Here is a 27,152-nt window from a genome sequence, read left to right as displayed (position 1 = left end):
TCTGACCAGAGACAGAACTCTCCAGGTTTAGAGAAACCCAAACAAAAAGATGAGTACAAAACAGAGACATTGACATCCAAGAAAAGCCAAAATCATATGTCTAGGTAGTAGAGAAGTAAAGCAAGCAACATTCACCAGTATACTGAGAGCTGCTATCTATACATATAAATTTTGCTTTCTGATGTTTATTGAGCTGGTTACTTAATTTTCTCTAAATCCTGCCTTTCATATTTGATCCTCAAAATCCATACAGAAAGTATTAATTTTGGACTAAGAAAATAAAGCCCAGGACAGCCCCTTAGTAGCAGAGTGGTAGCATGTTTTCACTCTTTGGGATTAGTGTTGGATCATGACCATGACAAGAACCCTGAGAGGAGAGGCTGGAAAATAATGAGGGAGTGTGAATCTCCAGAGTTCCAGAAATCTCTTCTTCTAGCCATAGATGAAATACTTAACACATTGGCTTAAATCTACCTGGCTCCTTTCTCTTCTAACTCTCTTTACAAAATCCATCAAATTTCATTTTATTTTTTTTTCCTCTTCCCTCAATGCTTTGCTCTATTCAATTTTTTTTTGGGGGGGGGTGGGTGTCATAGGGCTTGAACTTGGCCTGGGCACTGTCCCTAAGCTACCACCCTACCTTTGAGCCAAGTCCCACTTCCCATATTCTAGAGGTTAATTGGAGATGAGTCTCAGGTCCTTTGGTGCCTGGGCTGGCTTTGACCCTTGATCCTCAGATCTCAACCTCCTGAATAGGTAAGATTACAGGCATGAGCCACCATGTACCACTTGCCCTCTTTTCTATCTCTTTCCTTTACCCATGTCTCCACCCATTTCTTATCTTCTTTACTCTTATTGTCAAATGCCTTTCCAATATTTTTTTTCAGATTTATATTCATACCAACATTTAAACATGCATATCTGTTTCCTTTTATTCTTCTAGAAATTGCCAAAAATTCTTAGTTTTTCTTGGTAGGAAAAATAACTAGACAAAATAACTTCCCAAATATTGCAGTGTTTACAGATTACAGTGAACTATCATCTGTTAGCTATGAACCTTTGAGAAGATTCATCAAAATTCAAAGGGGATTGGCTAGATCTCAGAACTTGATGTTTTTCTCCATTATCAATTCTTATCAATACTGAGAAGATTCACTTCTGTATATAAATGTCAAAGTGGAGATCTGAAAGATTAAAATGTTTTTTCACTCAAATCTCTATACAGCAAAATGTCTCTTTCAAAAAAAGCAAAAAAAAAAATGTCCCAGATGCCCTATAATAGTTGAGTGGAGGGGCTGGGAGTTTGGCCTAGTGGTTAAAGTGCTTGCCTAGCATGCACAAAGACTGGGTTCAATTCCTCGGTACCACATACATAGAAAAAAGCTGGAAGTGGTGCTGAGGCTCAAGTGGTAGAGCTCTAGCCTTGAAAAAGTCCAAGGACAGTGCTCAGGCCCTGAGTCCAAGCCCCAGGACTGGCAAAAAAAAATAGTTGAGTGGATCCAAATAATGCTGTACCTGTAGACAATGGAATTTCCCATAGCTATTAGAAAGAATGATATCATGTTAATTTTCAGGAAAATGTATGGAGCTAGAACAAATCATGTTAAGCTCTGAGAGACAGACAGAGCATGTTTTCTCTAGAATGTAGAAGCTCAATCTAAGACACACTGGGACATGATAAATTATATGGGACTCGAGGCATTCATTTACAATGAGACCCAAGAAGGATATCCTCATGAGCAGAACTCAAAGGCACAATGCCTATATGCATCTGGTCCTGGAAAATATACTTATTGAAATGAACTCCAGGAAATGGAAATAAGATATTTTTCTTTGTTTCAAACTATTAGAACAGGCCTGGTGCTGGTGGCTCATGCCTGTAATCCTAGCTATTCAAGAGGCTCAGATCTGAGATTCATGGTTCAAAGTCAGTCCAGGAAGGAAAGTCCATGAGACTCTTACCTTCAGTGAATCATCAGAAAACAGGAAGTGGCTCTGTGGCTTAGAGTGGTAGAGGGCCAGCCTTGAGCAAAAGAGTTCAGGGACAGCAACCAGTCCCTAAATTCAAGCACCATAGCCAAAAACAAAACACCCCCCCAAAAAAAAAGCAAAAAAAAAACCCAAAGAAAAGAACCCCACAAAACTCTATTCCTTTCTCTGGGAGCAGAGACTTGAGATTAAATAACTCTATCACATCTAGCAAACTATGGATTTCTGAAAGACTGATACAGCTTTATGTTATAAAATCTATGATGAGGATGTCTTGTTAGGGCCAGATCATTCAAAGAAGTTCATAAGAAGTGTTGAAGGAATATCAAAAATCTATATATGTACAAAACTCTCTAACATGGTCCCTACCCTTTGTAGCGAAATGGATAGAACTGGAGAGCATGTATTAAGTAAAAGAAGGCATACACAGAGATATAAGTAGAATATGATCTACCCAGATGCCTGGTATCAAAAGATTGGTATCATAGAAGTTGAGAGCAAAACTGTGATTAAAAGAGATTAGACGGAATAGGAGGAAGAGAGCTATTAGGAAAGCCATTACAATTACTTTTTTAATTAAAGAATTTATTAACATTGATTTTTATATCATATTTCAAAGGACATGTTTAACAAACAAGTATTCAAGAAAGGAATCTCTATATATAATCACTGGCACTTAGTTTTTGAACATAATCAAAATTAGGCTAAGGGTTGGTTGGTTTATTCTTGTTTTTGGCTTTTGTCAGTCCCTGAGCTTGACCTGAGGGCCTGAGCACTCTCCTTGGGCTTTCTTAAGGCTAGGGCTCTACCACTTGAGCCATAGAATCACTTCTGGCTTCTTTTTTACGTGTGTGGTACCATGAAATCAAACCTGGGTCTTCATACATGCTAGCCCAGCACTCTACCACTAGGCCAAACTCCTGGCCCTGAAAGCCATCACATGTGTGAAGAAGCTTTCATGTGTTATTAAAGAGCCACCAAAAAGAAGTATGATCAGTGTTCTAAGAAGTTGTATTAATGTCTAACAATCCTATTGACTGTGTCTAAGCATTTATAAACCAATCCGCCATCAATTTGAAACATTTCAACTACAATAATGATCATTTGAGGTATAATTCAAGTAAGTGTAAAATATTCTTGCTAAGGAGAAGAAGGAAATCAGAAACCAGCAAAAGGATATCTCCCCCACTTCCTACCCTTCTTCCCTGACCCCTGACCTCCCCACCCCCAAAGATGTAGTAGGACGTCCTTGAATGACTCCTTGTTCCCATCCATACTCATCACTTTCCTATTGTGTATTCAGGGGATAAGTGAGTGCAGAGGCCTGATGAGAGGCACCACCTCTTTCATCTCTCTGCCCTCATTGAGATTCAGCCCTTTGTGAAGCCCTTTATGGGCCCACTCAAAGTTCTTCTCTTTTTTAGCATTAGCTGGCAATATTTATCTAGTACTTTTGGTAGAGAGCAGTGAAGTACTATGTTCCTCAATAGACAAGACAACTCAGTAGATAGAAAATGGTTGATTAGATTTTATTCCTGTGGAAAGTGTAATGTAGAAGAGGTAAAATTATCACCCAAAAGCAGCACTCCACTCTCATGCTCCTAACATGTGTGGGAGGTCTTTGGGCCTGTCTCTTTGCATCAATTCCTTCTGCAGGACTCATCTGCCGCATGAATCACCAAGGGTAGGAGACCCGGATGGGTCACTTTGCTGTTGAAAATTCAGCTTATAAGTTTAGTATGTCCTAAATAGTCAAGGTGTATTGTCTGCTTTGAATTGAATTCATTCTCCCTGATTTTGCATGTGCATCTCCAATTAATTGGAGAACACGTGTAACCACTTCTGTCCTACTCAGAAAGTGTGCTCACACAGCTGTCATGAAGAATGCATTTTTGTCTTAGATTCCAATCTGGAAGAGTTTTGATGCCTCCAAAAAGAATGATGCCTTCTCATATTCACCAAAGCAAAATAAATAGGGCTATAGAGAGGTCCTGTAACTGAACCCATACGTTCAAACACAGAAAAGATGGTGTGTAATAGAAAGATAGGTTCCCTCAACAGTTGTCAGAGGAGAGCCAGACAATGATAATTCTTCACACTGGTGCAGAGTTACCACTGATTCCTAGTCAGGATGGAGAGACAATGAAATGAATTAAGAAAAATCAATTTTCTGTGAAATTTCCATTGTCTCCAGAAAATATATACTTTTAAAAACCATGAAATAATACAAAGAACAAACTCACAAAGGTCTAACAAACAGAAATCAAGACTAGTCTTGAATAGTTTCCCATGTTATGGGTACTTTATTATTGGTTTGCGTTCCTTCCTTTCTCCCTCCCTCCATCCATCCCTCCGTCCTTCCCTCCCTCTCTCCCTTCTTTCCTTCCTTCATTTAATCTTTCCTCTCTCTCCCTCTCTCCCTCTCTCCCTTTCCCCCTCTCTTTTTCTGAACACTAGTTTTGGGGCATAAGATCAGGGCCTCACACTCTTACTTGAAGTTTTCACCCATGATTAATGCTATACTACTTGAGTCACACTTCGTGTCCTCCTTTTACTTTGCTGATTAATTAAAAATAGAGCATCATGTACTATTCTTCCTAGGCTGGCTTCGAACACCAGTCCTCAGATTTCAACATCATGGGTAGCTAAGATGACAAATATAAGCCACCTGTGACTAGACAAGCCTGCAGTTTTAAAATAAATCTGAACAAAGTTGAGTGATGTAATACTATAAGGAGACACATCATAAAGGCTATAAACACACAGACACACACACATACACACACATACACACATACACACACACATACACACACGGTAAGATAAATATGACAAAGCTTAATATAACATAAAAGTATAATATAATGTGTAACCTTTATTTTGCTGTAATGTCAAGGCAATAGTGTTATTAGCAACCAAAGAAGACAAATAGAGATTCTTGATGTAGTCAGAATTCAACATTAGTAATGTCTCCTTTCCATGCCTTAATTGGATGTGATTTGTCTCTGATAGCGCCTTTCATTTCAGTACAGCAGGGCATCGACGTGTTCCATTTGAGGTGTTTATTGTTCTAATTATTCCTACATGCCGGCCATCTTCAATGCATGTTAAGTAACACTGGTAACGGTAATGCATTGTGAAAAGAAGCAATACGTGTAAGTATATTTTAGGTGCTCTGTCAGCTTGGAATTGCATTTTACTCTTTAGATGGCAGAAAGCTATGTGACCATTTTACATTGATAGGCATTTATATTGATTGGGACTATGATTGGGGGGGGGGAATGCTCATTACAGAGCTGCTAGTGCTATAATTACAGGCTGGCACTCGAACTGGGATGTATTAGGAATCACACTCCTCTTTAACACGGTGTACTATGTAAGACCCAGAGCTCAGAGGAATCTACTCTTTGTACTTGTAATTAATTACAATTAGAAAGCAAGGGCAGCAGGAATTTTTTCTCCCATTCAAAACCTGATATTGGGGTACTGGGTGCTGGATTTATTTTCAGTCCACAAAATTACATCATTGTGGAAATCCAGGCAATCAGATCAGTTTCCTTTTAGATTTGGATTAAGAGTAAAGACCTGAGTTGGAATCTTTGATCTGTCACTTATTAGCGCTATGAATCTAGGGAATTTTTACATTTCAAATCTGCCACCCTTAATTTTCTTTTCCGTTAAATGGGGTAAATAATAGCACTTTCTGGAAAATTGGTGAAAGAAATAAATGCTAGTTGCAGAGGAATCAGTGTGTGGAAAAATCGTAATTAAAATAATCACGATCATTATGGCACATGAAGCAATCCATCCTAAGCCTAAATTAGTTTTCATTATATTACCTTCCCACTGCCTCTAACATTCTTCTGCAATGTTTTCACGATGTTAATAGAAATCAGCATGCAAGTTAGTGTCTGTTTTCCTTAAAGACATTTTTAATGCCTGCTGTCTGAATTCACCACTGTTACATATTCTTGAAACCTTGCCCATCAGCGGAACTTCCCTTCCTCTATGATGGTTTCCTATTCATTTGTCAAATTGCCTGAGTTCCATGCTGCTAAAAGCAAATTTGGATGCAGCTCCAGCACAACTTGAGATTCTTGGCCAGTTGACAATTGACCTGCTCACAGATTTGCTGTGTGGAAACGTGGAAGGTAAAAGACAGAATGGTTTGCTTCCCAGTGTACCAATCCAGGGCTTTATCTATTCCAAATAAGACTTGTGTTTTATTTATTTAATTTCACAAACATTCTGGTTGTAGAATTCAGTCAGGGATAGTACTAACATTTTCTCTCTTAATGTATGTGTTTGGATGGTTTTGTGATTCAAACAGAGATGTCTAAGTTCTCCATTGACATGTACAAAAATGAGGGATCAGTGACAAACACTGAAGGAGCAGGAAGACTGGGCTGTTCTACACTCACTGCTCTTTTGCTATCTAAACAATTGTCATCAGTTATATTCTTGGAGCACAAGTGTTTTTCATTTATTACTGTAATCATAACTAGTTCTTAGATGTTTTGAGGTGAGAAATAAATGAGAAAACACAAGAAAGCAAGTGTAGATCTCCTTTTCCCATGATAAGACTTTTTACAGTTCATTGATAAGGAAAATTCCCAAGTGTATTTTCCCTGAGTATTAGAGAATCTAAAAGATGTAGCTCTTTTTCAGTTACATAAGCACATAGCTGCTCGGAAATGCTATTTCTCTACCTGGAATGCAATGGATGTTCCTGTATATAGGCATCATTTTTGAACATAAAACTGGTAAAAGACTATGTTGTAAGACTTTGCCTCTGCTCGCATCACAGAAAGCAATTCAGGGTAAATCAGTTAAGTTCTGTCCATTACACAAAATCATCTCCTTATGCAGAATGATTCTCTTAATGACCAAGGTCAGAAGGTTTGAAGATCCTTCTGTGGCTTCTGCCTTCCAGAAAAATACCAATGTGACATGTGTCTAAGACAGGAGAGAGAGGATTTTGTCACTTATTGAAGAGAGAGGAGCCTCAGCTACATGGAGCCTAAAATGTATTTCCAAGGAAGAAAGCTTCAATGAAGAATTAAGAAAGGTAGATCCATTGATACACTGACTTTATTAGGACAGAAAAAAGAACATGAAAGAAGGATTTAGGATTATTAGGTAGAGCATGGTATTTTGAGAAAGGTATTCAAGGAGTTTTAGAGTATAAACTAGATACAAAAGCTTTCTATTTAAGGCCTGATGAATCTTTTGGGGAAGTCATTTACAAATCTTTCTAAATAAGAATTTTCTGAAATGATAAAAAAATTCCTTTTAAAAAGGCAGTAGAAAAGAAGTGTGGATACCAGTTAGACCGATGGGATTAACACATTTTGTTGATGAGGATGGGTATGCTTAAATATTAAAAATAAGAATTATTGTAATTTTTGTAGGGAAAAGAATTCAAAGATATGTGTTATTTTATTGTTTCGTGCTTCAGGAATAGGATTATTAAGAATTCTACAATACTATGTTACTTTAGATATTAAAAACCTATTTATATATTGTTTATGACAAAACAATTCAATGTGAATGTCTATAAATAGGCAAATAATGTATAGTCCATCCAAATCATACAATATTTATATAGATTTTTTAAAAAGATTGAATGCACAAGTTTTATTGGGAGAGTTTGCATAGGCTATTGTTACAATAGATCCATAATGATGTGACTCTATTTCTTGGAAAATGATTGTGTGTGTGTGTGTGTGTGTGTGTGTGTGTGTGTGTATGTGTGCAGGCTGGAAAGTAGAATGTGCTGCACAATGGAAGAGCTGACGTTAGTAAATTAGATAGAATGTTTACTAATGATGGACATGACCAAAATTTCCCCCACCCAAAACACAAACAAAAACAAAATAAGGGAGTGTAGGTTTTATAGAAATCAATAAACAAGAAAGTAGCAAGTAAAGATACACTATGAATCCTGAGGTAGGATTGAAGTAAGTCTTGTAAATCAGAGAACAGTCTTCCATATTAATGTAGAGGAATCTATCTTATTCTCTCATGTAGAGTGTTGTCCTTCTGTGGCTTCATAGAAAAATAAGATTCAGATTTCAGTAAGTCCATATAAATGTGTGTGTAGCATGTTAGGTATATATATTTACCACTGTGCATTGTGTTTATACACATTCAGCCTTTCAGTACTCAATGGCAGGATTATGTTCTGAGTTTGTAGTGTGCCATTGGTCTATTTGTGTGAATTTTGTACTCACAGAGACTCAGAGGGTTTCTTTGTCACTAATTAATATAACCTTATGGGATTCCTGCCATGTACCTAGTCTGTTATGGATGTGTCAGTTATACAGTGTAGCAACAGATAAGCACTGTGGGAATCAAGTGAATGAGACAAGGAAAAGGGTAAAACTCTAAAACCTCATCTGATGATTACAATATTTTTATTTATGTATTATGGGGGTTTTCAAGGATAAATGTGGTCAATATATAAGTAGTTGAAAAGGATTTTTCTCTAGTAGTAGTATGACTAATGTTCATTCTTTTGAGCCTAAAATGAACATATAGAAAAGAGGACAATATGTAATGTATCTAAATGTTTACTCCTTTTTTATAACAATGCAAATAAATGTTCTTAAGGTCTTTCCTTCCTTTTAATTTTTTTTTTTTTGGTCGTGGGGCTTGTACTCTGTCCCTGAGCTCTTCAGCTCAAGGCTAGCACTCTACCACTTTGAGCCAAAGCACCACTTCTGGTTTTTCTGGTGATTTATTGAAGATAAGAAGCTTCTCAACTTTTATGCCTGGGCTGGCTTTGAACCCTGATCAAAGTTCTGAGCTCCCTGAGTAAGTAGGATTACAGGCGTGAGCCACCGGCACCTGGCTTTTGTCTTTCTCTAAAAAAAAACTTGACACTCTTATTGTCTATGTATCTCCTCTGACTCACAAACATAATGTTCATTTTTAATATTTTAAGGGACTTTTCATTTGGTGGTATAGACATCTTGTAAGTGTAGATCTTTCTTATTGTTTCAATAGCGCAAATGTACACATAGCAGTTTATGGAGTGTTCACTAACAGCCATTACAATCCTTACTGTGCATATCTTTTTTAATGAAAATCATTTGTGGCTTCAAAAACTGTAAGAAATGAATGTTCATCTACTGTCACAGCGATCTGGTAATGAAGACTTAACTCAGGATAAGTTCTTCTCTATATTAACATCATTAACATATACTACTCTATTTTTAAAGTAAAAGCAAATGATCTTGAAAAGATAATGATGCAAGCTTGAAAATATGCACATTACTAGATCAAAAGGTCAGCAAGTTGCAGGTAAATGAAATGTTGCCTATTCTGTTGTTTAATTCATCTTCCAAACACTCCTCTGCATAACACATCATTCTCACACCATTTTACCACCTTATTTAAGAACAGCACCTACTACATTTTACCACATTATTTAAGACTTAAACCTTGAAAACTGGCTTAGTTTATTTCCAAGGTGGGGGTATGAATATCAGAGGAAGCAGGAAGAGGAACAGAAGGGTCGTAGGAAGGTGAATATGGTATAAACTACTTCATATATGTGTATGAAAATAGAACCAGGGCAGGACATTTATTGAACTTTTTTTTTCAGTCATGGGACTTGAAATATGGGCCTGGGCTCTGTCCCTATGCTCTTTAGCTGAAGGCTACTGTCCTACCCCTTGAATCATAGCACCACTTCCAGTTCTCTGGTGGTTAATTGGAGATGAGTCTCATAGACTTTAGTGCCCAGCCTGGCTTTGAACTGTGATCCTTAGATCTCAGACTTCTGAGTAGTTAGGATTATAGGCATGATCTACTGCACCTGGTTGAACTTGGTTTTTAAATGGGGAGATGGAGTGGAGTGCTGGTGGCTTACACCTATAATCCTAGCTACATAGAAGGCTGAGATCTGAGGATGGCAGTTTGAAGCTCACCCCCAGGAACTCTGTGAGACGCTTATATCTAATAAGCTACTCAGGAAATGTTAGAAGAGGTGTTATGGCTCATATGGTGTTATGGTAGAGAGCTAGCCTTGAGGCAAAGAATCTCAGGGACTACACTCAGGCTCTAACAGCAAAACCGGAGTTGGAGAGGGAGGAGGAAGGGGAAAAAGGAAGATAAGAGAGCATTAGTGGGGTGAATTTGATCATTTGATCAGGGTATTTGTATGCATGTATGTCAATGTCATGAAAAACCTTTGTATAGCTAATATATGCTAACATTTAAGAAGCTGGACATGAAGAAAAAGCCCAAAGAAAGGTAGGGATGAGCCAAATGGCAAATCTTTATTTAACTGGGTCTTTGTTAACAAAATCAAAATAAGATCATTCTCATGTAAAGAGTATAAACTAAAGGCTATAAAATAGAAACTAAAACAAAGATATTCTGAAAACCCCACCAATATATTTATCTTGTCTTGTCTTTTAGGTGAAAACAGTGTCTCAACATTTACCTTTTCAGTACTTAAATTTTCCAAATCTGCATTCTATGGGGTAACAAAATCATAGAATGCTATTTAATTGTATGATTTATTGGCTGGGAGTTTGGTCTAGTGTAGAGCGCTTGCCTAACATGCACAAAGACCTGGGTTCGATTTCTGGGCAACACATACATAGAAAAAGCCAGAAGTCATACTGTGGCTCAAATGGTAGAGTGCTTGCCTTGAGAAAGCCCAAGGCCAGTGCACTCAGAGCAAGAGTTCAAGCCCCAAGACTGGCAAAGAGAGAAGGAGAGAGAGAGAGAGAAGAGAGAGAGAGAGAGAGAGAGAGAGAGAGAGAGAGAGAGAGAGAGAGAGAGAGAGAGAGAGAGAGAGAACAACAATAAATCTCAGCATCTGTCACATCCTATTGAAGTGATTTCTTGAGCTTCATATGATCTGTAGGGCTAGAGGTCCCCTACACTGCAAGACTGAATAGTCGAACAGGGGAGACAGCTGGGGAGTGGGAGTAGTAGCTGTTCAATTCAAAAAGTTTCAAGCATCAAGATGACCAAGGCTGCAGCTCCAGGCCACAGTGAAGGCTGGAAGCTCTCGAGGGAGTAGAGGGCACCAGCACATTGAAATGCTGAAGAATCCTTCAGAGATGCCTAAGAGACGTGACATCTGCAAAACTTGCACAGCTCTAGAAGAATTGAGATTTGTCTGAATGTGCATTTTCCTATTCCTTCCTTCTTTAAGGAAGGTTACCATCCAACTCCAGATTATCTTGCCTCACTCTTCTAAGAACTAGAATTATAGGCTTAGACCTGCAAGCCCAGCATTTGTCCACTTTTTCTTTTTAATATGACATACTTATTGGCATTATCTATTTTCTGGGCAGGTGTGGGTCTTCTCTCTTCAATCTGCTGGCCTACCAGTCAATCCTTTCTCTTGCCCATTCATGTCTCTGAATGCCTTCACAGGCACACTGAAAATAAACTGTACCAATTTTTTAGTCATCTCTCCAGCCATTCAAATTGATATTTGAGATTAAACATCCCAACACATAAGCCATATTAATAACTTATTTTATGATATCAGACTGAAACAGCATTTTTTCATACAGTAATACATTTCTCTGATATCCTATTTCAATTCAACACTTGAAGAATAGTAGCAGAAAACCAACCCAACAAAACTGGTAACTTGGTGAGGAGTTTTTATTCTCAAAATGAGATTAACCTAGGAGGAAGATTGTGATGATTTGGCTTGCTATTAAACAAAGCTAGTTCCTGCCTGCTTTCTTCTTTATGCCTCCTGTATTTACAGTACAATGAGACTTTTGAGTGAAGGATTGGCAAACAGTTAATAAAACCTTTGATGAGTATTAATTACTTTCCACTTAATTACCTGCCATGTGGATCTTGTTGAGCTATTGATGACTGGCAAACATACATTCCACTGGGGATAAGTGTGATTTAACTTCATCCGAAGAGTCAATTAGCCCAAGTAACATAGGGAGAGCTGGTGTTTCGCCTCAATAGCTGGGATTTCTTGCCAAGAAGGGCAGATAAGCCATTTATTTGTTCATTAAAACACAGTACTACTATCAACAGGAGGTACTTACCAGGTGTTATTGAGATTGGTAAAATGTCATTCTGTGTCTTTAAAGATTAGCTTCATGGTAGAGAAACAATACAGACACTGGGTTTCTACTCTGCTTCATTTCTGGGGTCAAGAACAGTGGCCATTTGAGAATTAACCCTTGAGGTATATGCTGGTGAAATTTTCTACTTTGTAAAATTACGAGCAAACAACTTTCTCAAATACATCTTTCTATAGTCTTAATTTGTAAAGATATTATATTAGAGTATAAGGATGGGGGTTTCCTAAACATTCACTAATATCTGACTTAATTCCATGTTATCCCATTAGAAATGATTCAGAAAGGAGAAGGAGGAGAGGAGAAAATATGTATTGATCAAAATTTGGAATTAACTCATATCTTGAAACCTGTAAGAACATCCATGGAGTTGATGGTCTTGAAACTTTACCCATTAAATTTCAAATAAGAGATATAAAGACATATATCTACTATATAACTTTTCCATAGCATTCTTATACAAATTAATCTTATAATGCATTTCTACTTCTAGAATATGGAGGATAAAAGAAAGAATATACTGAATTTCAGTTTAGTGTTAGGACTTTGCTTGATAGGATAGAGCAATTTTAAATCGTGAAATGTTCTACTCATTGTGAAAGAAACCCCAGTAGATTACTTTATATGTAGTCTTCCAATGGCAAGTTGCACCTCGAAAAATGAGTTGACACTTGCATATTAAGAAAATTAATAGGTTTGTAGTTTCTTCATCTACCACCCTTATATTTTATTTCATGGGTTTCAACATGAAAAGAATTGTGGCTCTTTTATCATCCTAAGGAAAGTGGAACAGAAGGTTAGAAAGTTGTAAGCAACATGTTACTCAAATGAGCACTCAGACTAGTACTTAATCTTAGTTTCCTTTGACTTGAAATTCTCCTTTTCCTACATCTTGGTAGACCTTTAACATATTCTTGTAATGTGGATTTGAAAGACAAAAGTAACCTCACAAGTTTTAGTATATATGAATGTCCACATTTGTGTTATTTTAATGCCAGTAATTTTGCTTTGGCTCTCTAGGCATTTTATGGTGTTTCAGTATGCTCTTCTCTTGTTTATATGTATCCTTTTTTCTTAGATTTCCTTGTGCCAATGCTACATATTTTTCAATGGAATATAAATTCATTTCTATCATGTCCTCTGCTGATAAAAATATTTTGCCTGATAAGCCCATTGATCACAGATGTGTAAAAGTAGTGATTTAGATAGAAAAGCAGAAGAGAAAAATCAGGCTTGTGGTTTCAGTTATTTAAGCTTCATTACTCTAAAAGGCATTCCTGCCAAATAGCAAAGAGAGTACGGATCCTGTTTCCCCATTAAAGCAGACAAACTTCTTAGCAACGTTATTAATACCAGACACCCAACAGGACCCAGCTTACAATGGACATCCTTACAGAAGACTTTGCATTTTATTTTATTTTTAAAATTAATTCTATTATGGAGGTGATGTACAGAGTTACATACATAAGGAGGAGGTAACAAAGTTCCACAAGAAATATACTTCATCCTTGCATTTTAGATTTAAATGTTTCTGTATTGAATGAGGAAGATGGCACCGAGACAATAGGGATGCTGCCTAGCTCTCCCTCAATGAAAGAGAGAACCAGAAAGTCCCACGAGTCAATTACCTTAAGAAATCTACAACAAACTCAAGAAGCAACGGAGAAGGACTCAAACCGGAAAAGAAATCCAGATAAAGCTCACATCCAACTTTCTCAAAGAGTTCTGAATGCGAGGACTCCTCCCCCACCCCTCGCCACCGCCATCTCTGAGCCCCGAAAAGCAGCGGTGGAGGGCGCCGCCCGGCAGAAACCAGCATAGGACGGGGCAGAAGCAGCTGAACCCAGACGCGGAACCAGAACAGCAAGCAGTGGAACCCAGACACAGACCACAGGCGGCAGCAGAGATCCGAGGGGAGTGAAAGACTCCCCAACACCATGGAGCACCCGCAGATGAACGCAGAGGCATGAGTAGTGCCTCGGGTCCCCAAACCCATCAGGAAAGCAGAGCTGGTGCCAAGCAATAGAACTTAACTCAGCCCCCTCCACCCAGCCCGAGAAAGACCAGCAGGAGCAGGGGGGCAGGGAATTTAGAATCCTGTCCCTTCCCTCAACAGCTCCCTCCCCCAGGCCATTGACTGGCAACTGACAGGCAGGCGGCACTAAGACCCGGCACCCCACCAAGGGAAGCAGAGGTGTCCCAGCTCCCACCCACCCACCAGGTTCATCTCCCAGACCACTGGGTCTGGAGAGTGGGGGGCGCTGAGACCCTGCCTTACAACAGTGGGTGGGTTGTGCAGGAAAATAGGAGCCAGCATCTGTCCCCTCAAATCTTGAGCCGGGCATCCTCCAGCTGGGAATCCTGAACAAGACAGCATGAGGGGCACGGCCCCACTCTTGGAGCCCACATCCTCAGCTGGGCCCCACCCCTGGGAACAGAGAAGATAGCTGCTGTTCCTGCTGAGAGCCCCTGGAAACTCCCAAACCCCAGACCCTTGGCCGGGGGCCCGCCCCTAGAAGCAGCACAGGAAAACCTACTGCCCGCCCAGCAAGCTGAGACTGAAGCTCGCAGATCCATCCTACGGCCCACTGTGAGGCCACTGGCTGGGCCGAGAGCTAATTGTGCAGCAGCACACAGCCTCTGGGAACCGACTGAACACCTGCAAAAACTGCAAACTCTGACCTAGTCAGCAGAGGAATCAATTTGGCCGAGAACCACAGGTACTAACATATTTCCAGAACCACCGGTCCCAATCCAAGTAAAGACCGCTACCTACCGACCACAGAGCGAAGTACAACAACAGTTCTCAGTGCCAAGGAGAGCACAAAGAGGAATTATGACATACGTAAATAATCAAAATCCCACGCGAAGCCCAAAAGGTAACCAGAGCGAAGGGACGAGAGAGATATCACCATCCCAAGAAATGACACCTGAAGAGACATGAAACATGACCCTATTCAAGGAGATGATTGTGAACATGACTAAAGAGATTAAAACAGAACTCCAAAAACAATTCCAGGAACATAAGCAGGAAATCTCCAAAGAGCTCCTCGAATTCAAAAGAGAAATGGAAGAAAAGATAAATACCCTCAGAGCAGACATGATCAGCTCAGTGTCCACACTTCAAGCAAAAGTGGAGGCATTAAGCAGCAGATTGATGGAGATGGAGAATAGAACATCAGAAATGGAAGATAAAACACAAGAGCTGGAACAGAGAATCGCCACCTTAGAAAAATCAGTCAGAATCTACCAGAGAGAGCTCCAGGAACTGGCAGATGCAGCAAAGAAGTCTAATCTTCGTATAATAGGGATTGAGGAGGGGGCCAAATTCCAGGACAAAGGTATGCAACCTTTATTCACCAAAATCATAGCAGAGAACTTCCCCAACTTCAAAAGGGAAATATTCACATTATTGAAGGTTTCAGGACCCCAAACAGGCAAGATCCTAGAAGGAACTCACCTAGACATATCATAGTAAAGACATTAGACCCGAATACCAAGGAATTGATCTTAAATGCTTAAACAAAGAATGAGCTATATTATAATGGGAAGAGAATTCGAATTACAACTGATCTCTCCATGCAAACCCTAAATGCAAGAAAAGCTTGGTAAAAGATCACTGATGTCCTGAAGACCAACAACTGCCAACCCAGACTGATATATCCAGCAAAACTAGCATTTACATTTGAAGGAGAAACAAGAATATTTCACTCCCAAGAGAAGCTTTATGAATACGTGCACACTAAACCAGCGTTACAAAGAATACTACTTAATCGAGAACAAATTGTAGAACATCAAGAACCCCCATCAAAAAAAAGCATCTATAATTCACTAAACACAAAAGGGGAAAAAAGAGAGAGAAAGAAACCTAGAAGTAAAAATAAATAACGACACTGGACACTGACCACTTCTCCATAATCTCCCTAAATGTGGACGGGCTGAACAATCCAATTAAAGGACACAGAGCAGCAGACTGGATTAAGAAACACCACCCATCCATATGTTGCCTCCAAGAGACCCACCTCACTGCCAAAGAGAGAAACAAATTCCAAGTGAAAGGATAGAAACGAATTTTCCACTCCAATGCACCATGCAAAAAAGCAGGACTAGCAATCTTAATCTCTGACAAAATTAACTTCTCAGTAACATCAGTACATAAAGATAGAGACAGCCATTATATATTAGTAAAGGGTACAATATACGCCCATAATATTACAGTTATAAACATTTACTCCCCCAACACGGGAGCACCCAAATTCATCAAACAAACTCTTTTAGAATTACAGAACAAGATAGACTCAAACACAATCATTGTGGGAGACCTCAATACATGACTCTCAACAAATGACATGTCAATTCAACAAAAGTTAAGCAAAGACACCATCGACTTAAATGACACCATAGCCCAGCTGGGCTTAACAGATATACACAGAGTCTTCCACCCAACAGCAAAACTTTTTACATTTTTCTCAGCAGCACATAGAACACACTCCAAAATAGATCATATAATAGTTCATACAGAAAACTTAAGCAGATACAAGAGGTCTGATATAATCCCATGCATTCTATCAGACCATAGTAGAGTCAGACTAATTCTGAACAATGCAGTCAAAGAAAAAAACATTCAATCACATGGAAAATGAACAACACACTTGTAACAGATCAGATCAGAAATGAAATTAAAAACTTCCTTGAATGTAATGACAATCAAGAAACATCACAAAGGAACTTATGGGACACAGCAAAGGCAGTTCTAAGAGGCAAATTTATCGCACTCGGAGCACATATTAAAAAGACAGAAGAAGAGCTCGTAAATAACCTTAAAAAAAAAACTGAAACAGTTTGGATTACAATGTGGCCGTGGGATGTTCTTTTCTGGTCAGGTCTGTTTGGGGTTCTAAAAGCTTCTTGTATCTGGATGGGCCTGCCCTTCTGGATATTTGGGAAATTCTCTGAGATGATTCCCTGAAGTATATTTCCAATACCATTGACCTCTTTCTCCACGCCCTCCTCAATACCAATTAGCCTTAAATTAGGCTTCCTAATTGTATCTTGGACCTCCTGAAGCGCTCTCTCATTTTTCCTAGATTTGGATTGACTCATTTTCTGTTCTGGATCAATAGAAACCAAAAAAAGGATCCTAAAGGCAGCCAGGGAAAAGGGTACAGTACCCTATAAAGGAAAACCAATCAGAATAATCCCAGATTTCTCAGCAGAGACCATGCAAGCAAGAAGTGACTGGAAGCATACATGTCATGCCCTTAAGTCAAATAACTACCAACCAAGAATACTGTACCCAGCTAAGCTCTCATTCATAACTGAGGGAACAATAAAAACATTCCATTCCAGGGAAAAGCTGCAACAATATGTCGCAACAAAACGAACACTAGAGAGAATTCTCAAAGATGTTCTATACATAAAAAACCAAGGTAAATGCAAAAGAGGGAAAGAAATGGCACGTAAACAGCATACCATCTAAGGACCACAAGAACTGTCAAGACACAGGCCCTAATAAAAGCTTTTAAAAATGGTAGGAACTAATAAATATCTCTCAATCCTAACTCTCAATATCAATAGACTTAACTCCAATTAAACGGCATAGGCATAGTTGGATCAAAAAGCAAGAGCCACCATTCTGCTGTCTTCAAGAGACACATCTTACCCAAAAAAAAACAATCATCTTTTGAAAGTGAGAGGTTGGAATAAACTCTATCAAGCTAACAGCCCCCATAAACAGGCTGGAGTTGCCATCCTCATATCAGATAAAATAGACTTCAAACCAAAATTAGTATGAAAAGACAAAGAAGGTTACTACATACTACTAAAGGGATCTTTCCTCCAGGAAGACATAACGATCCTAAATATTTACACACCCAATCCTGGAGCTCCGAACTTCATCAAGCAAACTTTACTTACACTGAAACCATACATAGATCAAAATACAGTGATTGTCGGTGACTTTAACACACCACTCTCACCTATGGACAGATCAACAAGGCAAAAACTCAACAGAGAAACCTTAGAACTGAACAACTATCTAGACCAACTAGATCTAACAGACATCTGCAGAATATTCCACCCAGCAACAACACAATATACGTTTTTCTCAGCAGCACATGGAACATTTTCCAAAATAGATCACATCTTAGACCATAAAACAAACCTGGACAGATTCAGAAACACTGAAATTATTCCATGCACACTGTCAGACCACAAAGGCATCAAATTGGAACTGAACACACATCTCCACCAACAAAAACCCTGTAACTCATGGAGACTGAACAACACATTGTTGAATCACCAATGGGTCATCGAAGAGATCAGAACAGAAATCCAACAGTTTATGAAATTTAACAGTAAGGAGCACACAAAATACCAACTCCTTTGGGACACAGCAAAGGCAGTACTCAGAGGAAAATTTACAGTGCTGAGTACCTACAACAACAAGTTGGAAAAATTGCAAACCAACAAGTTAATGTCTCACCTTAAGCTCCTGGAAAAAGAGCAACAAACCAACCCTAATCCCAGTAGAAGAAAGCAAATAATTAAAATCAAAGCAGAATTAAATGATTTGGAATCCAAAAAAACTATAGAAAGAATCAACAAAACCAGGAGTTGGTTCTTTGAAAGAATTAACAAAATTGACAAGCCCTTAGGAAATCTTACCAAAAAAAGAAGAGAGCATATCAAAATAAACAAAATCGCAGATGGAAATGGTAATACCACGACAGAAATGACCAAGATCCAGAATATCATGAGGGAATACTTCTCAAACCTTTATGCCAACAAATTTGAGAATCTAGATGAAATGGATGAATTCCTAGCCAATATTAACATATCCACACTGAACCAAGAAGAACTAAGCCAACTCAACAGGCCTATTTCAAGCTCTGAAATAGAAATGGCAATTAGAAAACTTCCACCTAAGAAAAGCCCAGGGCCAGATGGATTCACAGCTGAATTCTATAAGGTCTTCAAAGCAGAGCTCACAGCAATTCTCCTCAAGCTCTTCAACGAAATTGAAAATGAAGGTTCCTTACCAAACTCATTCTATGAAGCCAGTATAACCCTCATCCCCAAACCAGACAGAGATTCATCAAAGAAAGAGAACTATAGACCTATATCTTTGATGAACATCGATGCAAAACTTCTCTACAACATACTGGCCAACCGTCTACAACAACTCATCAAAAAAATTATACACTATGATCAAACTGGATTCATCACGGGGAGGCAAAGCTGGTTCAACATACGCAAATCAATTAATATAATTCAACACATCAACAGGAGCAAGGACAAAAATCACATGATTGTCACAATAGACACGGAAAAGGCATTTGACAAGATCCAACACCCCTTTATGTTAAAAGCTCTGGAGAAACTAGGAATCCATGGAACATTCCTCAATGTAATAAAGGCTATGTATGAGAAACCCACTGCTACTATTATACTTAATGGCAAAAATCTAAAGCCATTCCCTCTATAATCAGGAACGAGACAAGGATGCCCACTCTCTCCACTACTCTTTAACATAGTACTAGCATTCCTAGCCAGTGCAATAAGGCAAGAAGCAAGCATAAAGGGGATCCAAGTAGGGAAAGAGGAAATAGAACTATCCCTCTTTGCAGATGACATGATTCTGTATTTAAAGAATCCTATAGACTCTACTCCCAAGCTCCTTGAGCTTATTCAAAACGTTGGGAGAGTAGCTGGCTATAAAATCAACCCTCAAAAATCAACTGCCTTCCTTTACGCCAACAGTGAGAGGAACGAGGCAATAATCAGGAAAGAAAATCCTTTCACAATAGCCTCAAAGAAAATAAAGTACCTAGGAACTAGCTTAACTAAGAATGTAAAGGACCTTTTTGACGAAAACTTTAAAACCCTAAAAAAGGAAATTAAAGCAGAACTAAGGAAATGGAAAAACCTCCCATGCTCCTGGATTGGAAGAATCAACATTGTGAAAATGACAATCTTGCCAAGAGCTATCTACAAAATTAATGCAATACCCATCAATATCCCAATGTCATTCTTTAAAGAAATAGAAGAGGAAATCCAAAATTTCATATGGAATAATAAAAGACCCCGTAGAGCAAAAACACTTCTTAGCAGAAAGAACAGCGCTGGAGGAATTTCAATTCCAAACTTTAGACTCTATTACAGAGCTATAATTATCAAAACAGCTTGGTACTGGCACAGGAACAGGCCTGAAGACCAATGGAATAGAATTGAGGACCCAGATATTAAACCACAGACCTATGGCCACCTAATCTTTGACAAGGGAGCCAAAAAAAATAGAATGGAAGAAAGACAACCTCTTCAACAAGTTGTGCTGGCAGAACTGGTTAAGCACCTGCAGAAAACTAAAGTTGGATCCTTCTTTGTCACCATGCACTAGAATTAACTCCAAATGGATCAAAGACCTGGAGGTAAAAGCTGACACACTGAAAACTTTACAGGAAGGAATAGGAGATACACTAGGCCTCCTTGGCACAGGTAGAAACTTTCTTAATAAGGACCAAGAATCACAACAAATCAGAGAAAGGCTGGATAAGTGGTACTGCATTAAACTGCAGAGCTTTTGTAGGGCAAAGGGCATAGCTAGTAAATTAATTAGGAAGCCTACAGAGTGGGAGAAAATCTTCACCAACCAAACAACCGGACAAAGGCCTCATATCTAAAATATATCAACAACTCAAAAAATTGAATCACTCCAAAACTAACCTCCAAAGTAAAAACCATCCCATTAAAAAATGGGCCAAAGACTTAAAGAGAGTCTTCTCTGAAGAAGAAAAAAAATGGCCTATAGACACATGAAGAAATGCTCAACATCTCTGGTCATAAAAGAAATGCAAATCAAAACAACTCTAAGATTCCACCTCACTCCAGCTAGAATGGCCAGGATCAGGAAAACGAATGACAACAGATGCTGGAGGGGATGTGGCCAGGAGGGATCACTACTACACTGTTGGTGGGAGTGCAAACTCGTCCAACCACTATGGAAAGCAGTGTGGCAGTGCCTCAAAAGGCTAAACATAGAACTCACCTATGACCCAGCAATTCCACTACTTGGCATTTACCCAAACATCCAGAAACAAGGACATACTAAACCCACTAGCACAACAATGTTCATTGCAGCACTATTCACCATAGCAAAGATATGGAACCAACCTAGATGTCCCTCAGTTGATGAGTGGATCAACAAGTTGTGGTATTTGTACACAATGGAATTCTATGCTGCTGTCAGAAAGAATGACATCGCCCCATTTGTTAGGAAATGGAAAGACTTAGAAAAAATCATATTAAGTGAAGTAAGCCAGACTCAAGGGAACTTAGGCTCAATGGTTTCCCTCATTCGTCATAATCAGTAGAAACCTTGGGCTCTACTAGCAGAGACTTGCAATAGAGCAAAATCTTGATACATAAGGACATATAATTTGAAGCTAATTAAAAGGACCTCCAGGATAGTGAAACAAAAGCCATATAATGAATGATTGTTGTCCTTAATGTACTATGTTGTCTCTCATCTCCTTTGCTGTCCCTTGTTATCTCATATTGGTATAGTATCTCACTTTGTTATCTAATATATTGAATTTATTTGTATTTGGATATTTGAAATTTGATAGGGAAGGGGGGAAAACCAAGACGGGTGGAGGGTGTGGGGGGGGAGGGAAATGTGTACCAAGACATGTGAAAGGGTATCAATGTATGTGAATTAACGCACCTTCTATCTGGCAAATATCATGTAACCCTTTTACTAATTACAATAAAAAATAAAAAAAAAAGAAATGCAAATCAAAACAACTCTAAGATTCCACCTCACTCCAGTTAGAATGGCCAGGATCAGGAAAACGAGTAACAACAGATGCTGGAGAGGATGTGGCCAGGAGGGATCACTACTACACTGTTGGTGGGAGTGCAAACTTGTTCAACCACTTTGGAAAGCAGTGTGGCAGTGCCTCAAAAGGCTAAGGATAGAACTCCCCTATGACCCAGCAATTCCACTACTTGGCATTTACCCAAACATCCAGAAACAAGGACATACTAAACCCACTAGCACAACAATGTTCATTGCAGCACTATTCACCATAGCAAAGATACGGAACCAACCTAGATGTCCCTCAGTTGATGAGTGGATCAACAAGTTGTGGTATTTGTACACAATGGAATTCTATGCTGCTGTCAGAAAGAATGACATCGCCCCATTTGTTAGGAAATGGAAAGACTTAGAAAAAATCATATTAAGTGAAGTAAGCCAGACTCAAGGGAACTTAGGCTCAATGGTTTCCCTCATTCGTCATAATCAGTAGAAACCTTGGGCTCTACTAGCAGAGATCTGCAATAGAGCAAAATCTTGATACATAAGGCCATATAATGTGAAGCTAATTTAAAGGACCTCCAGGATATTGAAACAAAAGCCATATAATGAATGATTGTTGTCCTTAATGTACTATGTTGTCTCTCATCTCCTTTGCTGTCCCTTGGTTATCTCATATTGTTATAGTATCTCACTTTGTTATCTGATATATTGAATTTATTTATATTTGGATATCTGAAATTTGATAAGGAAGGGGGGAAAACCAAGACAGGTAGGGGTGTGTGGGGGAGGGAAATGGGTACCAAGATATGTGAAAGGGTATCAATGTATGTGAATTAATGCACCTTCTATCTGGCAAATATTATCTAACCCTTTTACTAATTACAATAAAATAAAAATAAAATAAATAATAAAAAAAGAAAGTACCTGCAGGATATAGCAAGAAAAGCCAAAAAAACCCCAAAAAACAAAAAACAAAAAAAACTCAAACACCTAGAGGAGCAAGAAAAAGTTAATTCTAAAACAGCTAGAAGGACAGAAATAACAAAAATAAAATCAGAAATTTCAGAGATTGAAATAAGATCTACTATACACAAAGTTGATAAATCAAAAAGTTTGTTCTTTGAAAGAGTCAACAAAATAGATAGGCCCTTGGCAAGATTAATCAAAAAAAAAGAAAGGGGAGACTTGAATAAACTAGATTAGAGACCCCACGGGAATAATCACAACTGATTTCCAAGAAATCCAGTCCATAATGAATAGGGACTACCAGGGCCTATATTCAAAGAAACAAGAAAATCTAATAGAAATGGATGATTTCTTAAATAAATATAGGCTACCCACACTGAACAACGATGAGGTAAATAAATTGAACAGGCCAATTTCTTACAACGAAATTGTGGAAGCAATCAGGGAAATGCCAACCAAAAAAAGCCCAGGTCCAGTTGGATTCACTGTGGAATTCTACAAAATGTTTAAAGATGAAATAACACCTATACTCTTGAAACTATTCTGAGAAATAAAAACAGAAGGAGCAATACCAAACTCATTTTATGAAGCTAATATTACTTTCATCCCCAAACCAGGGAAAGACCCAACAAAAAAAGAAAACTACAGACCTATCTCTCTAATGAACACAGACACAAAACTCCTCAATAAAATATTAGCCAACATAATCCAGAAACAGATTTAAAAAATCATACACTATGATCAAGTGGGCTTCATCCCACAAATGCAAGGCTGGTTTAACATTCACAAATCCATCAATGTAATACATCATATCAATAGAGCTAAAGGTAAGAATCATATGATAATTTCTCTGGATGCAGAGAAGGCATTTGACAAAATACAACATCCATTCATGTTGAAAGCACTAGAAAAAAAGGGAATAAGAGGTACATTCCTCAAAATAGTGAAAGCCTTATATGAAAAACCTACAGCCAGTATCATGCTAAATGGTGAAAGACTGGAACCATTCACCTTAAAATCAGGAACTAGACAGGGATGCCCACTCTTTCCACTTCTCTTCAATATGGTGCTGGAACCCTTAGCCAGAGAAATAAAGCAAGAAAAGGACATCAAAGAGATCCACAAATGGAAAGAAGAAATTAAACTATCCCTATTTGCAGATGACATGATCCTCTACTTGTGTGACCCAACAAACTCCACTCCCAAACTTCTAGAATTAATAAACCACTTTAGCAAATTGGCAGGATACAAAATCAATCTTCAGAAGTCAGTAGCCTTCTTGTACACCAACAATACACAAACAGAAGGCCAAATCAAGAAAATGATCCCATTTGCAATAGCCCCCAAAAGAATAAAATACTTAGGAATATACTTAACCAAAGATGTAAAGGAATTATTCAATGAAAACAAGTATAAAAGCCTAATGAAAGAATTAAAGAGGACACTAGGAAATGGAAAGACATCCCATGCTCATGGCTAGGGAGAATCAACATAGTGAAAATGGCTATACTGCCAAAATTGATATACAAATTCAATGCAATCCCCATCAAAATCCCAAAGACATTCTTTACGGAAATTGAAGATATAAGTCAAAGATTCATATGGAACAAGAAAAGATCTAGAATAGCCAAAACAATTCTAGGCAAAAAGAGCAATGCTGGTGGTATTACAATACCAGACTTCAAACTCTACTATAGAGCCATAGTAACAAAAACTGCTTGGTACTGGCACAAAAACAGACCAGAAGATCAGTGGAACAGAATAAAAGACCCAGAAATAGAACCACATACCTATAGGCAACTTGTATTTGACAAAGGAGCCAAAGATACACAATGGAACAAACACAGTCTATTCAATTATTGGTGCTGGCAAAACTGGGCAGCCACATGCAGAAAACTAAAAATTGACCCTAGCCTTTCACCATGCACAAGCATTAACTCAAAATGGATCAAAGACCTCAACGTCAGACCGGAAACTGCGAAAATGCTACATGATAAAGTAGGAGAGACACTGGAACTCATAGGCACAGGCAACAGATTCCTGAACAGAATCCCAGGGTCACAACAGATTGGAGAGAGACTCGATAAATGGGACTACCTAAAAATAAAAAGTTTCTGTACAGATAAAAACATAGTTGCAAAAGTAGAGAGACAGCCAACCAACTGGGAAAAGATATTCACCAACAATACATCTGACAAATGCTTAATATTTAGTATCTACAGGGAACTCAAGAAACTAATCCTCCCATTCACTAAATGGGCAAGGGAACTAAAGAGAGACCTATCAGAAGAAGAGATTAAAATGGCAGAAAAACATATGAGAAAATGTTCATCATCTATGGTCATAAAGGAAATGCAATTGAATACAACCCTAAGATACCACCTTACCCCAACAAGAATGGCCAAGATTTTGAGCTCAGACAATGACAGTTGCTGGCAGGGTTGTGGGGGAAAAGGAATCCTACTGCACTGCCGGTGGGATTGTAAACTAGTTCAGCCATTCTAGAAAGCAGTGTGGAGGTTCCTTATAGAACTGAAAATAGACCTTCCCTATGATTCCGCCATACCACTTCTGGGCATCTATCCTGAACACATGACCCAGGATATTATAAAGACACCTGCTTAGCTATGTTCATCTCTGCACTATTCACAATAGCCAGGTGATGGAAACAATCCAGATGCCCTACTGCAGATGAACGGATACAGAAAATGTGGTATATATACACAATGGAATTCTACATAGCCAACAGACGAGATAAAATAATGGCATTCACAGGGAAGTGGATGAATCTAGAGTGAATCATGTTGAGTGAGACAAGTCAAGACCTAAAGAACAAAAGGCGCATGGTATCCTTAATATGCGGTTATTAAATCTAAAGTCTACAAGAGCGAGGACTCAATAACTGCATACCAAAGCTATGGACATGGTAATGGAAATACCAACATAAGTATATAGACATAAAAACCTATGATTCTATAGATATAACGTTTTATTTCATAAATTGATATGTTTCTATGACATAGAAACCCTTAGCCTAATTTTGATTAAGTTCTAAATACTAAGTCCTAGAGATTGTAATTAGAGATTCCCTCCTTGAACACTTGTTTGTTAAACTTGTCATTTAAAATATGATATAAACATAAGCCATATAATGAATGATTGTTGTTCTTAAGGTACTATGTTATCTCTCATCCCTTTTGCTGTCCCTTGGTTATCTCATATTGTTACAGTATCTCACTTTGTTACCTGATATATCGGATACATTTGTATTTGGTTATCTGAAATTGGATAGGGAACGGGGGGAAAACAAGATGAGGGGTGGGGGTGGGGGGGAGGGAAATGGGGACCAAGACATGAGAAAGGGTATCAATGTATGGGAATTAATGCACCATCTATCTGGCAAATATCATGTAACCCTTCTATTAATTACCATAAAAATATATGAAAAAAATCTACTTTTCATTTTGTAATTAAGAAGTATCCTGGGGGAAGGGAGTATTTTGAGGCAGTGTAATTATTTCCTCTCCAATCCTAACCTAATTTTCACATCAATCATTGGGTCTTGCCTCCACCATTTCATCACTGTATTATGTAGTTAAGAATTATCTCCTTTCCTCTCTTCTACACTGAATGCAACAACAATAAAACTAGTCCTTTGTCCATTCATTTCTGTAAAAAAAAGTTTCTGTATTATGACATTCCTTAATGATGCTATATTTTCTAAAGATATATCCTGGCTGTAGGTATGGATCCTGTTTAATTTGACTTGTTTAAAACCAAAGAAAATTATTGAGCTTACGGTTGCTAGAGAACTCAGATTTAAGTTGCATCGAAATGTAAATAGTTATCTTTTGACAAATAGATTATATGATAGATATCCTTTTTTCATATATTTTTATTGTAATTAATAGAAGGGTTACATTATATTTGCCAGATAGAAGGTACATTAATTCACGTTCATTGATACCCTTTCTCATGTCTTGGTACCCATTTCTCTCCCCCCACCCCCCCTCATCTTGTTTTCCCCCTTCCCTATCCAATTTCAAATAATCAAATAATCCAATATATCCAATATATCCAATATATCAGATAACAAAGTAGGATACTGTAACAATATGAGATAATCAAGGGATAGCAAAAGAGATGAGAGATAACATAGTATGTCAAGGACAACAATCACTCATTTATATGGCTTTTGTTTCTATATCCTTGAGGTCCTTTCATTTAGCATCATACTATATGGCTTCATGTTAAGATATCCTTTTTTATCCTTTTGTTTATCCTCCGAAGTTTGCTTG

Source organism: Megascapheus bottae, chromosome 3 (assembly GCF_031878675.1).
Source record: "Megascapheus bottae isolate mThoBot1 chromosome 3, mThoBot2.hap1, whole genome shotgun sequence".
Taxonomy (NCBI): Eukaryota; Metazoa; Chordata; class Mammalia; order Rodentia; family Geomyidae; genus Megascapheus; species Megascapheus bottae.
The sequence above is the reverse complement of the archived record's forward strand: the minus strand, read 5'-3'. Positions refer to the sequence as shown.